General features: G+C 44.6%; 8 non-coding genes across 8 annotated transcripts; all 8 read left to right on the forward strand.

Moving 5' to 3' along the window:
* Positions 1 to 570: 570 nt before the first annotated feature.
* On the forward strand, positions 571 to 643 carry trnak-cuu (transfer RNA lysine (anticodon CUU)). Its single transcript has one exon. It is a non-coding gene; the product is annotated as a tRNA-Lys (tRNA).
* Positions 644 to 2,810: 2,167 nt separating this feature from the next.
* On the forward strand, positions 2,811 to 2,883 carry trnak-cuu (transfer RNA lysine (anticodon CUU)). Its single transcript has one exon. It is a non-coding gene; the product is annotated as a tRNA-Lys (tRNA).
* Positions 2,884 to 3,270: 387 nt separating this feature from the next.
* Positions 3,271 to 3,343, forward strand: trnak-cuu (transfer RNA lysine (anticodon CUU)). Its single transcript has one exon. It is a non-coding gene; the product is annotated as a tRNA-Lys (tRNA).
* A 1,410-nt stretch (positions 3,344 to 4,753) lies between these two features.
* Positions 4,754 to 4,826, forward strand: trnak-cuu (transfer RNA lysine (anticodon CUU)). Its single transcript has one exon. It is a non-coding gene; the product is annotated as a tRNA-Lys (tRNA).
* A 4,030-nt stretch (positions 4,827 to 8,856) lies between these two features.
* Positions 8,857 to 8,929, forward strand: trnak-cuu (transfer RNA lysine (anticodon CUU)). Its single transcript has one exon. It is a non-coding gene; the product is annotated as a tRNA-Lys (tRNA).
* A 2,167-nt stretch (positions 8,930 to 11,096) lies between these two features.
* trnak-cuu (transfer RNA lysine (anticodon CUU)) lies at positions 11,097 to 11,169 on the forward strand. The gene has a single exon. It is a non-coding gene; the product is annotated as a tRNA-Lys (tRNA).
* A 387-nt stretch (positions 11,170 to 11,556) lies between these two features.
* trnak-cuu (transfer RNA lysine (anticodon CUU)) lies at positions 11,557 to 11,629 on the forward strand. The gene has a single exon. It is a non-coding gene; the product is annotated as a tRNA-Lys (tRNA).
* A 923-nt stretch (positions 11,630 to 12,552) lies between these two features.
* trnak-cuu (transfer RNA lysine (anticodon CUU)) lies at positions 12,553 to 12,625 on the forward strand. The gene has a single exon. It is a non-coding gene; the product is annotated as a tRNA-Lys (tRNA).
* The last annotated feature ends 626 nt before the right edge of the window (positions 12,626 to 13,251 follow it).

The raw sequence follows: 13,251 nt of genomic DNA on the forward strand, positions 1-13,251 counted from the left end.
CGCACTGATCACCATATTTTGCAGAAACTGGGATGTAAGATATTCGAACCAACTCAAAATCACCATTGAGCTACCTGGCTAGCTCAGTCGGTAGAGCATGAGACTCTTAATCTCAGGGTCGTGTGTTCGAGCCCCACGTTAGGTGATTATTTTCTCTGCCGAAGCACCAACTCACTTCGCAAACAACCATCCGCTTGGAATTTCGAGCAGGCTTGCCACCCTGCATAGTTGGTGATACAGAAGGCTATGAATTTGTATTCTAGCTCTGCCTGCACTCTGACCTGTCGTCTGAATGACATACCTATTACCAATGAATTGTACTCCTAAATGGCTTGAATAAACTATCATTTTCCGGACAAGAAATAGACAGGCAGAGGCTTCAAGAAGAATACTTTCTCCTGGTTGGGCTTTAACTCATAACCTTGTCATCTAATTGCTGTATACTGCTGTATAAGTACAACACGCTAACAGATTGCACCACAGGATCCATCAACAACACTCACTATTCACCATATTTTGCAGAAACTGGGATGTACGATATTCAAACCAAGTCAAGATCACCATTGAGGCACCTGGCTAGCTCAGTCGGTAGAGCATGAGACTCTTAATCTCAGGGTCGTGGGTTCGAGCCCCACGTTAGGTGATTATTTTCTCTGCCGAAGCACCAACTCACTTCGCAAACAACCATCCGTTTGGAATTTCGAGCAGGCTTGTCACCCTGCATAGTTGGTGATACAGAAGGCTATGAATTTATACCTCTGCCTGCACTCTGACCTGTCATCTGAATGACTTACCAATGAAATGTACTCCTAAATGGCATGAATAAATGCCCCTTTTCTGCACAAGAAATAGACAGGCAGAGGCTTCAAGAAGAATACTTGCTCCTGGTGGGCCTTGAACTCATAACCTTCGCATCTAATTGCTGTATACTGCTGTATAAGTACAACACGCTAGCAGATTGCACCACAGGATCCATCAACAACACTCACTGATCACCATATTTTGCAGAAACTGGGATGTACGATATTCAAACCAAGTCAAAATTTACCATTGAGGCACCTGGCTAGCTCAGTCGGTAGAGCATGAGACTCTTAATCTCAGGGTCAGGGTCGTGGGTTCGAGCCCCAAGTTAGGTGATTATTTTCTCTGCCGAAGCACCAACTCACTTCGCAAACAACAATCCGCTTGGAATTTCGAGCAGGCTTGTCACCCTGCATAGTTGGTGATACAGAAGTCTATGAATTTGTATTCTAGCTCTGCCTGCACTCTGACCTGTCATCTGAATGACATACCTATTACCAATGAATTGTACTCCTAAATGGCTTGAATAAATGCTCCTTTTCTGCACAAGAAATAGACAGGCAGAGGCTTCAAGAAGAATACTTGCACCTGGTGGGGCTTGAACTCATAACCTTCGCATCTAATTGCTGTATACTGCTGTATAAGTACAACACGCTAGCAGATTGCACCACAGGATCCATCAACAACACTCACTGATCACCATATTTTGCAGAAACTGGGATGTAAGATATTCGAACCAAGTCAAAATTTACCATTGAGGCACCTGGCTAGCTCAGTCGGTAGAGCATGAGACTCTTAATCTCAGGGTCGTGGGTTCGAGCCCCAAGAAGAATACTTGCTCCTGGTGGGGCTTGAACTCATAACCTTGTTATCTAATTGCTGTATACTGCTGTACAAGTACAACACTCTAACAGATTGCACCACAGGATCCATCAACAACAATCACTGATCACCATATTTTGCAGAAACTGGGATGTACGATATTCAAACCAAGTCAAAATCACTATTGAGGCACCTGGCTAGCTCAGTCGGTAGAGCATTAGACTCTTAATCTCAGGGTCGTGGGTTCGTGCCCCACGTTAGTTGATTATTTTCTCTGCCGAAGCACCAACTCACTTCGCAAACAACCATCCGCTTGGAATTTCGAGCAGGCTTGCCACCCTGCATAGTTGGTGATACAGAAGGCTATGAATTTGTATTCTATCTCTGCCTGCACTATGACCTGCCGTCTGAATGACATACCTATTACCAATGAATTGTACTCCTAAATGGCTTGAATAAATTATCATTTTCCGGACAAGAAATAGACAGGCAGAGGCTTCAAGAAGAATACTTGCTCCTGGTGGGGCTTGAACTCATAACCTTGTCATCTAAATGCTGTATAATGCTGTACAAGTACAACACGCTAACAGATTGCACCACAGGATCCATCAACAACAATCACTGATCACCATATTTTGCAGAAACTGGGATGTACGATATTCAAACCAAGTCAAAATCACCATTGAGGCACCTGGCTAGCTCAGTCGGTAGAGCATGAGACTCTTAATCTCAGGGTCGTGGGTTCGAGCCCCACGTTAGATGATTATTTTCTCTGCCGAAGCACCAACTCACTTCGCAAACAACCATCCGCTTGGAATTTCGAGCAGGCTTGCCACCCTGCATAGTTGGTGATACAGAAGGCTATGAATTTGTATTCTAGCTCTGCCTGCACTCTGACCTGTCGTCTGAATGACATACCTATTACCAATGAATTGTACTCGTAAATGGCTTGAATAAACTATCATTTTCCGGACAAGAAATAGACAGGCAGAGGCTTCAAGAAGAATACTTTCTCCTGGTTGGGCTTTAACTCATAACCTTGTCATCTAATTGCTGTATACTGCTGTATAAGTACAACACGCTAACAGATTGCACCACAGGATCCATCAACAACACTCACTATTCACCATATTTTGCAGAAACTGGGATGTACGATATTCAAACCAAGTCAAGATCACCATTGAGGCACCTGGCTAGCTCAGTCGGTAGAGCATGAGACTCTTAATCTCAGGGTCGTGGGTTCGAGCCCCACGTTAGGTGATTACTTTCTCTGCCGAAGCACCAACTCACTTCGCAAACAACCATCCGTTTGGAATTTCGAGCAGGCTTGTCACCCTGCATAGTTGGTGATACAGAAGGCTATGAATTTATACCTCATGACTTACCAATGAATTGTACTCCTAAATGGCATGAATAAATGCCCCTATTCTGCACAAGAAATAGACAAGCAGAGGCTTCAAGAATAATACTTGCTCCTGGTGGGCCTTGAACTCATAACCTTCTCATCTAATTGCTGTATACTGCTGTATAAGTACAACACGCTAACAGATTGCACCACAGGATCCATCAACAACACGCACTGATCACCATATTTTGAAGATACTAAGATGTACGATATTCGTACCAGGTCAAAAATACTATTGAGGTACCTGGCTAGCTCAGTCGGTAGAGCATGAGACTCTTAATCTCAGGGTCGTGGGTTCGAGCCCCACGTTAGGTGATTATTTTCTCTGCCTAAGCACCAACTCACTTCGCAAACAACCATCCGCTTGGAATTTCGAGCAGGCTTGCCACCCTGCATAGTTGGTGATACAGAAGGCTATGAATTTGTATTCTATCTCTGCCTGCACTCTGACCTGTCATCTGAATGACATACCTATTACCGATGAATTGTACTCCTAAATGGCTTGAATAAATGCTCCTTTTCTGCAGGAGAAATAGACAGGCAGAGGCTTCAAGAAGAATACTTGCACCTGGTGGGGCTTGAACTCATAACCTTATCATCTAATTGCTGTATACTCCTGTATAAGTACAACACGCTAACAGATTGCACCACAGGATCCATCAACAACACTCACTGATCACCATATTTTGCAGAAACTGGGATGTACGATATTCAAACCAAGTCAAAATCACCGTTGAGGTACCTGGCTAACTCAGTCGGTAGAGCATGAGACTCTTAACCTCAGGGTTGTGGGTTCGAGCCCCAAGTTAGGTGATTATTTTCTCTGCCGAAGCACCAACTCACTAAGCAAACAACAATCTGCTTGGAATTTCGAGCAGGCTTGTCACCCTGCATAGTTGGTGATACAGAAGTCTATGAATTTGTATTCTATCTCTGCCTGCACTCTGACCTGTCATCTGAATGACATACCTATTACCGATGAATTGTACTCCTAAATGGCTTGAATAAATGCTCCTTTTCTGCACAAGAAATAGACAGGCAGAGGCTTCAAGAAGAATACTTGCTCCTGGTGGGCCTTGAACTCATAACCTTCGCATCTTATTGCTGTATAAGTACAACACGCTAACAGATTGCACCACAGGATCCATCAACAACACTCACTGATCACCATATTTTGCAGAAACTGGGATGTACGATATTCAAACCAAGTCAAAATCACCATTGAGGCACCTGGCTAGCTCAGTCGGTAGAGCATGAGACTCTTAATTTCAGGGTCGTGGGTTCGAGCCCCACGTTAGGTGCTTATTTTCTCTGCCGAAGCACCAACTCAATTCGCAAACAACCATCCGCTTGGAATTTTGAGCAGGCTTGCCACCCTGCATAGTTGGTGATACAGAAGGCTATGAATTTGTATTCTATCTCTGCCTGCACTCTGACCTGTCATCTCAATGACATACCTATTACCGATGAATTGTACTCCTAAATGGATTGAAAAAATATAATTTTCCGGACAAGAAATAGACAGGCAGAGGCTTCAAGAAGAATACTTACACCTGGTGGGGCTTGAACTCATAACCTTCGCATCTTATTGCTGTATACTGCTGTATAAGTACAACACGCTAACAGATTGCACCACAGGATCCATCAACAACACTCACTGATCACCATATTTTGCAGAAACTGGGATGTACGATATTCAAACCAAGTCAAAACCACCATCGAGGCACCTGGCTAGCTCAGTCGGTAGAGCATGAGACTCTTAATCTCAGGGTCGTGGGTTCGAGCCCCACGTTAGGTGACTATTTTCTCTGCCGAAGCACCAACTCACTTCGCAAACAACCATCCGCTTGGAATTTTGAGCAGGCTTGCCACCCTGCATAGTTGGTGATACAGAAGGCTATGAATTTGTATTCTATCTCTGCCTGCACTCTGACCTGTCATCTCAATGACATACCTATTACCGATGAATTGTACTCCTAAATGGATTGAAAAAATATAATTTTCCGGACAAGAAATAGACAGGCAGAGGCTTCAAGAAGAATACTTACACCTGGTGGGGCTTGAACTCATAACCTTGTCATCTAATTGCTGTATACTGCTGTATAAGTACAACACGCTAACAGATTGCACCACAGGATCCATCAACAACACTCTCACTGATCACCAAATTTTGCAGAAACTGGGCTGTACGATATTCGTACCAAGTCAAAAATACTATTGAGGTACCTGGCTACCTCAGTCGGTAGAGCTTGAGACTCTTAATCTCAGGGTCGTGGGTTCGAGCCCCACGTTAGGTGATTATTTTCTCTGCCGAAGCACCAACTCACTTCGCAAACAACCATCCGCTTGGAATTTCGAGCAAGCTTGCCACCCTGCATAGTTGGTGATACAGAAGGCTATGAATTTGTATTCTAGCTCTGCCTGCACTCTGACCTGTCGTCTGAATGACATACCTATTACCAATGAATTGTACTCCTAAATGGCTTGAATAAATTATCATTTTCCGGACAAGAAATAGACAGACAGAGGCTTCAAGAACAATACTTGCTCCTGGTGGGGCTTGAACTCATAACCTTATCATCTAATTGCTGTATACTGCTGTATAAGTACAACACGCTAACAGATTGCACCACAGGATCCATCAACAACACTCTCACTGATCACCATATTATGAGACTCTTAATCTCAGGGTTGTGGGTTCGAGCCCCACGTTAGGTGACTATTTTCCCTGCCGAAGCACCAACTCACTTCACAAACAGCCATCCGCTTGGAATTTAGCGAAATGCTTGTGCTTCTAGTTCCGACAATGCAGTAATAACAAGTAATCTAACTAACAATTCCAAAACTACTGTCTTGTACACAGTGTAAGGGGATAAAGAATATGTACATAAGGATATATGAATGAGTGATGGTACAGAGCAGCATAGGCAAGATACAGTAGATGGTATCGAGTACAGTATGTACAAATGAGATGAGTATGTAAACAAAGTGGCATAGTTTAAAGTGGCTAGTGATACATGTATTACATAAGGATACAGTCGATGATATAGAGTACAGTATATACGTATGCATATGAGATGAATAATGTAGGGTAAGTAACATTATATAAGGTAGCATTGTTTAAAGTGGCTAGGGATATATTTACATCATTTCCCATCAATTCCCATTATTAAAGTGGCTGGAGTTGAGTCAGTGTCAGTGTGTTGGCAGCAGCCACTCAGTGTTAGTGGTGGCTGTTTAACAGTCTGATGGCCTTGAGATAGAAGCTGTTTTTCAGTCTCTCGGTCCCAGCTTTGATGCACCTGTACTGACCTCGCCTTCTGGATGATCGCGGGGTGAACAGGCAGTGGCTCGGGTGGTTGATGTCCTTGATGATCTTTATGGCCTTCCTGTGACATCGGGTGGTGTAGGTGTCCTGGAGGGCAGGTAGTTTGCCCCCGGTGATGCGTTGTGCAGACCTCACTACCCTCTGGAGAGCCTTACGGTTGAGGGCGGTGCAGTTGCCATACCAGGCGGTGATACAGCCCGCCAGGATGCTCTCGATTGTGCATCTGTAGAAGTTTGTGAGTGCTTTTGGTGACAAGCCGAATTTCTTCAGCCTCCTGAGGTTGAAGAGGCGCTGCTGCGCCTTCTTCACGATGCTGTCTGTGTGAGTGGACCAATTCAGTTTGTCTGTGATGTGTATGCCGAGGAACTTAAAACTTGCTACCCTCTCCACTACTGTTCCATCGATGTGGATAGGGGGGTGTTCCCTCTGCTGTTTCCTGAAGTCCACAATCATCTCCTTAGTTTTGTTGACGTTGAGTGTGAGGTTATTTTCCTGACACCACACTCCGAGGGCCCTCACCTCCTCCCTGTAGGCCGTCTCGTCGTTGTTGGTAATCAAGCCTACCACTGTTGTGTCGTCCGCAAACTTGATGATTGAGATGGAGGCATGCGTGGCCACGCAGTCGTGGGTGAACAGGGAGTACAGGAGAGGGCTCAGAACGCACCCTTGTGGGGCCCCAGTGTTGAGGATCAGCGGGGAGGAGATGTTGTTGCCTACCCTCACCACCTGGGGGCGGCCCGTCAGGAAGTCCAGTACCCAGTTGCACAGGGCGGGGTCGAGACCCAGGGTCTCGAGCTTGATGACGAGCTTGGAGGGTACTATGGTGTTGAATGCCGAGCTGTAGTCGATGAACAGCATTCTCACATAGGTATTCCTCTTGTCCAGATGGGTTAGGGCAGTGTGCAGTGTGGTTGAGATTGCATCGTCTGTGGACCTATTTGGGCGGTAAGCAAATTGGAGTGGGTCTAGGGTGTCAGGTAGGGTGGAGGTGATATGGTCCTTGACTAGTCTCTCAAAGCACTTCATGATGACGGATGTGAGTGCTACGGGGCGGTAGTCGTTTAGCTCAGTTACCTTAGCTTTCTTGGGAACAGGAACAATGGTGGCCCTCTTGAAGCATGTGGGAACAGCAGACTGGTATAGGGATTGATTGAATATGTCCGTAAACACACCGGCCAGCTGGTCTGCGCATGCTCTGAGGGCGCGGCTGGGGATGCCGTACCTATTACCAATGAATTGTACTCCTAAATGGATTGAATAAATTATCCTTTTCCGGACAAGAACTAGACAGGCAGAGGCTTCAAGAAGAATACTTGCACCTGGTGGGCCTTGAACTCATAACCTTCGCATCTAATTGCTGTATACTGCTGTATAAGTACAACACGCTAACAGATTGCACCACAGGATCCATTAACAACACGCACTGATCACCATATTTTGCAGAAACTGGGATGTAAGATATTCGAACCAACTCAAAATCACCATTGAGCTACCTGGCTAGCTCAGTCGGTAGAGCATGAGACTCTTAATCTCAGGGTCGTGTGTTCGAGCCCCACGTTAGGTGATTATTTTCTCTGCCGAAGCACCAACTCACTTCGCAAACAGCCATCCGCTTGGAATTTCGAGCAGGCTTGCCAGCCTGCATAGCTGGTGATGCATAGAAGATACATAGAAGGCTATGAATTTGTATTCTATCTCTGCCTGCACTGACCTGTCATCACAATGACATACCTATTACCAATGAATTGTACTCCTAAATGGCTTGAATAAATTATCATTTTCCAGACAAGAAATAGACAGGCAGAGGCTTCAAGAACTTGCTACTTGCTCCTGGTGGGGCTTGAACTCATAACCTTGTAATCTAATTGCTGTATACTGCTGTACAAGTACAACACGCTAACAGATTGCACCACAGGATCCATCAACAACAATCACTGATCACCATAATTAGCAGAAACTGGGATGTACGATATTCAAACCAAGTCAAAATCACCATTGAGGCACCTGGCTACCTCAGTCGGTACAGCATGAGACTCTTAATCTCAGGGTCGTGGGTTCGAGCCCCACGTTAGGTGATTATTTTCTCTGCCGAAGCACCAACTCACTTCGCAAACAACCATCCGCTTGGAATTTCGAGCAGGCTTGCCACCCTGCATAGTTGGTGATACAGAAGGCTATGAATTTGTATTCTAGCTCTGCCTGCACTCTGACCTGTCGTCTGAATGACATACCTATTACCAATGAATTGTACTCCTAAATGGCTTGAATAAACTATCATTTTCCGGACAAGAAATAGACAGGCAGAGGCTTCAAGAAGAATACTTTCTCCTGGTTGGGCTTTAACTCATAACCTTGTCATCTAATTGCTGTATACTGCTGTATAAGTACAACACGCTAACAGATTGCACCACAGGATCCATCAACAACACTCACTATTCACCATATTTTGCAGAAACTGGGATGTACGATATTCAAACCAAGTCAAGATCACCATTGAGGCACCTGGCTAGCTCAGTCGGTAGAGCATGAGACTCTTAATCTCAGGGTCGTGGGTTCGAGCCCCACGTTAGGTGATTATTTTCTCTGCCGAAGCACCAACTCACTTCGCAAACAACCATCCGTTTGGAATTTCGAGCAGGCTTGTCACCCTGCATAGTTGGTGATACAGAAGGCTATGAATTTATACCTCTGCCTGCACTCTGACCTGTCATCTGAATGACTTACCAATGAATTGTACTCCTAAATGGCATGAATAAATGCCCCTTTTCTGCACAAGAAATAGACAGGCAGAGGCTTCAAGAAGAATACTTGCTCCTGGTGGGCCTTGAACTCATAACCTTCGCATCTAATTGCTGTATACTGCTGTATAAGTACAACACGCTAGCAGATTGCACCACAGGATCCATCAACAACACTCACTGATCACCATATTTTGCAGAAACTGGGATGTACGATATTCAAACCAAGTCAAAATTTACCATTGAGGCACCTGGCTAGCTCAGTCGGTAGAGCATGAGACTCTTAATCTCAGGGTCAGGGTCGTGGGTTCGAGCCCCAAGTTAGGTGATTATTTTCTCTGCCGAAGCACCAACTCACTTCGCAAACAACAATCCGCTTGGAATTTCGAGCAGGCTTGTCACCCTGCATAGTTGGTGATACAGAAGTCTATGAATTTGTATTCTAGCTCTGCCTGCACTCTGACCTGTCATCTGAATGACATACCTATTACCAATGAATTGTACTCCTAAATGGCTTGAATAAATGCTCCTTTTCTGCACAAGAAATAGACAGGCAGAGGCTTCAAGAAGAATACTTGCACCTGGTGGGGCTTGAACTCATAACCTTCGCATCTAATTGCTGTATACTGCTGTATAAGTACAACACGCTAGCAGATTGCACCACAGGATCCATCAACAACACTCACTGATCACCATATTTTGCAGAAACTGGGATGTAAGATATTCGAACCAAGTCAAAATTTACCATTGAGGCACCTGGCTAGCTCAGTCGGTAGAGCATGAGACTCTTAATCTCAGGGTCGTGGGTTCGAGCCCCAAGAAGAATACTTGCTCCTGGTGGGGCTTGAACTCATAACCTTGTTATCTAATTGCTGTATACTGCTGTACAAGTACAACACTCTAACAGATTGCACCACAGGATCCATCAACAACAATCACTGATCACCATATTTTGCAGAAACTGGGATGTACGATATTCAAACCAAGTCAAAATCACTATTGAGGCACCTGGCTAGCTCAGTCGGTAGAGCATTAGACTCTTAATCTCAGGGTCGTGGGTTCGTGCCCCACGTTAGGTGATTATTTTCTCTGCCGAAGCACCAACTCACTTCGCAAACAACCATCCGCTTGGAATTTCGAGCAGGCTTGCCACCCTGCATAGTTGGTGATACAGAAGGCTATGAATTTGTATTCTATCTCTGCCTGCACTATGACCTGTCGTCTGAATGACATACCTATTACCAATGAATTGTACTCCTAAATGGCTTGAATAAATTATCATTTTCCGGACAAGAAATAGACAGGCAGAGGCTTCAAGAAGAATACTTGCTCCTGGTGGGGCTTGAACTCATAACCTTGTCATCTAATTGCTGTATACTGCTGTACAAGTACAACACGCTAACAGATTGCACCACAGGATCCATCAACAACAATCACTGATCACCATATTTTGCAGAAACTGGGATGTACGATATTCAAACCAAGTCAAAATCACCATTGAGGCACCTGGCTAGCTCAGTCGGTAGAGCATGAGACTCTTAATCTCAGGGTCGTGGGTTCGAGCCCCACGTTAGATGATTATTTTCTCTGCCGAAGCACCAACTCACTTCGCAAACAACCATCCGCTTGGAATTTCGAGCAGGCTTGCCACCCTGCATAGTTGGTGATACAGAAGGCTATGAATTTGTATTCTAGCTCTGCCTGCACTCTGACCTGTCGTCTTAATGACATACCTATTACCAATGAATTGTACTCGTAAATGGCTTGAATAAACTATCATTTTCCGGACAAGAAATAGACAGGCAGAGGCTTCAAGAAGAATACTTTCTCCTGGTTGGGCTTTAACTCATAACCTTGTCATCTAATTGCTGTATACTGCTGTATAAGTACAACACGCTAACAGATTGCACCACAGGATCCATCAACAACACTCACTATTCACCATATTTTGCAGAAACTGGGATGTACGATATTCAAACCAAGTCAAGATCACCATTGAGGCACCTGGCTAGCTCAGTCGGTAGAGCATGAGACTCTTAATCTCAGGGTCGTGGGTTCGAGCCCCACGTTAGGTGATTATTTTCTCTGCCGAAGCACCAACTCACTTCGCAAACAACCATCCGTTTGGAATTTCGAGCAGGCTTGTCACCCTGCATAGTTGGTGATACAGAAGGCTATGAATTTATACCTCATGACTTACCAATGAATTGTACTCCTAAATGGCATGAATAAATGCCCCTTTTCTGCACAAGAAATAGACAGGCAGAGGCTTCAAGAATAATACTTGCTCCTGGTGGGCCTTGAACTCATAACCTTCTCATCTAATTGCTGTATACTGCTGTATAAGTACAACACGCTAACAGATTGCACCACAGGATCCATCAACAACACGCACTGATCACCATATTTTGAAGATACTAAGATGTACGATATTCGTACCAGGTCAAAAATACTATTGAGGTACCTGGCTAGCTCAGTCGGTAGAGCATGAGACTCTTAATCTCAGGGTCGTGGGTTCGAGCCCCACGTTAGGTGATTATTTTCTCTTCCGAAGCACCAACTCACTTCGCAAACAACCATCCTGTTGGAATTTCGAGCAAGCTTGCCACACTGCATAGCTGGTGATACAGAAGGCTATGAATTTGTATTCTAGCTCTGCCTGCACTCTGACCTGTCATCTGAATGAAATACCTATAACCAATGAATTGTACTCCTAAATGGCTTGAATAAATTATCATTTTCCGGACAAGAAATAGACAGGCAGAGGCTTCAAGAAGAATACTTGCTCCTGGTGGGGCTTGAACTCATAACCTTGTCATCCAAATGCTGTATAATGCTGTACAAGTACAACACGATAACAGATTGCACCACAGGATCCATCAACAACAATCACTGATCACCATATTTTGCAGAAACTGGGATGTACGATATTCAAACCAAGTCAAAATCACCATTGAGGCACTTGGCTAGCTCAGTCGGTAGAGCATGAGACTCTTAATCTCAGGGTCGTGGGTTTGAGCCCCACGTTAGGTGATTTTTTTCTCTGCCGAAGCACCAACTCACTTCGCAAACAACCATCCGCTTGGAATTTCGAGCAGGCTTGTCACCCTGCATAGTTGGTGATACAGAAGGCTATGAATTTGTATTCTACCTCTGCCTGCACTCTGACCTGTCATCTGAATGACATACCTATTACCAATGAATTGTACTCCTAAATGGCATGAATAAATGCTCCTTTTCTGCACAAGAAATAGACAGGCAGAGGCTTCAAGAAGAATACTTGCTCCTGGTGGGCCTTGAACTCATAACCTTCGCATCTTATTGCTGTATACTGCTGTATAAGTACAACACGCTAACAGATTGCACCACAGGATCCATCAACAACACTCACTGATCACCATATTTTGCAGAAACTGGGATGTACGATATTCAAACCAAGTCAAAATCACCATTGAGGCACCTGGCTAGCTCAGTCGGTAGAGCATGAGACTCTTAATCTCAGGGTCGTGGGTTCGAGCCCCACGTTAGGTGATTATTTTCTCTGCCTAAGCACCAACTCACTTCGCAAACAACCATCCGCTTGGAATTTCGAGCAGGCTTGCCACCCTGCATAGTTGGTGATACAGAAGGCTATGAATTTGTATTCTATCTCTGCCTGCACTCTGACCTGTCATCTGAATGACATACCTATTACCGATGAATTGTACTCCTAAATGGCTTGAATAAATGCTCCTTTTCTGCAGGAGAAATAGACAGGCAGAGGCTTCAAGAAGAATACTTGCACCTGGTGGGGCTTGAACTCATAACCTTATCATCTAATTGCTGTATACTCCTGTATAAGTACAACACGCTAACAGATTGCACCACAGGATCCATCAACAACACTCACTGATCACCATATTTTGCAGAAACTGGGATGTACGATATTCAAACCAAGTCAAAATCACCGTTGAGGTACCTGGCTAACTCAGTCGGTAGAGCATGAGACTCTTAACCTCAGGGTTGTGGGTTCGAGCCCCAAGTTAGGTGATTATTTTCTCTGCCGAAGCACCAACTCACTAAGCAAACAACAATCCGCTTGGAATTTCGAGCAGGCTTGTCACCCTGCATAGTTGGTGATACAGAAGTCTATGAATTTGTATTCTATCTCTGCCTGC

Source organism: Oncorhynchus clarkii, unplaced genomic scaffold (genome assembly GCF_045791955.1).
Source record: "Oncorhynchus clarkii lewisi isolate Uvic-CL-2024 unplaced genomic scaffold, UVic_Ocla_1.0 unplaced_contig_4226_pilon_pilon, whole genome shotgun sequence".
NCBI classification, from domain to species: Eukaryota; Metazoa; Chordata; class Actinopteri; order Salmoniformes; family Salmonidae; genus Oncorhynchus; species Oncorhynchus clarkii.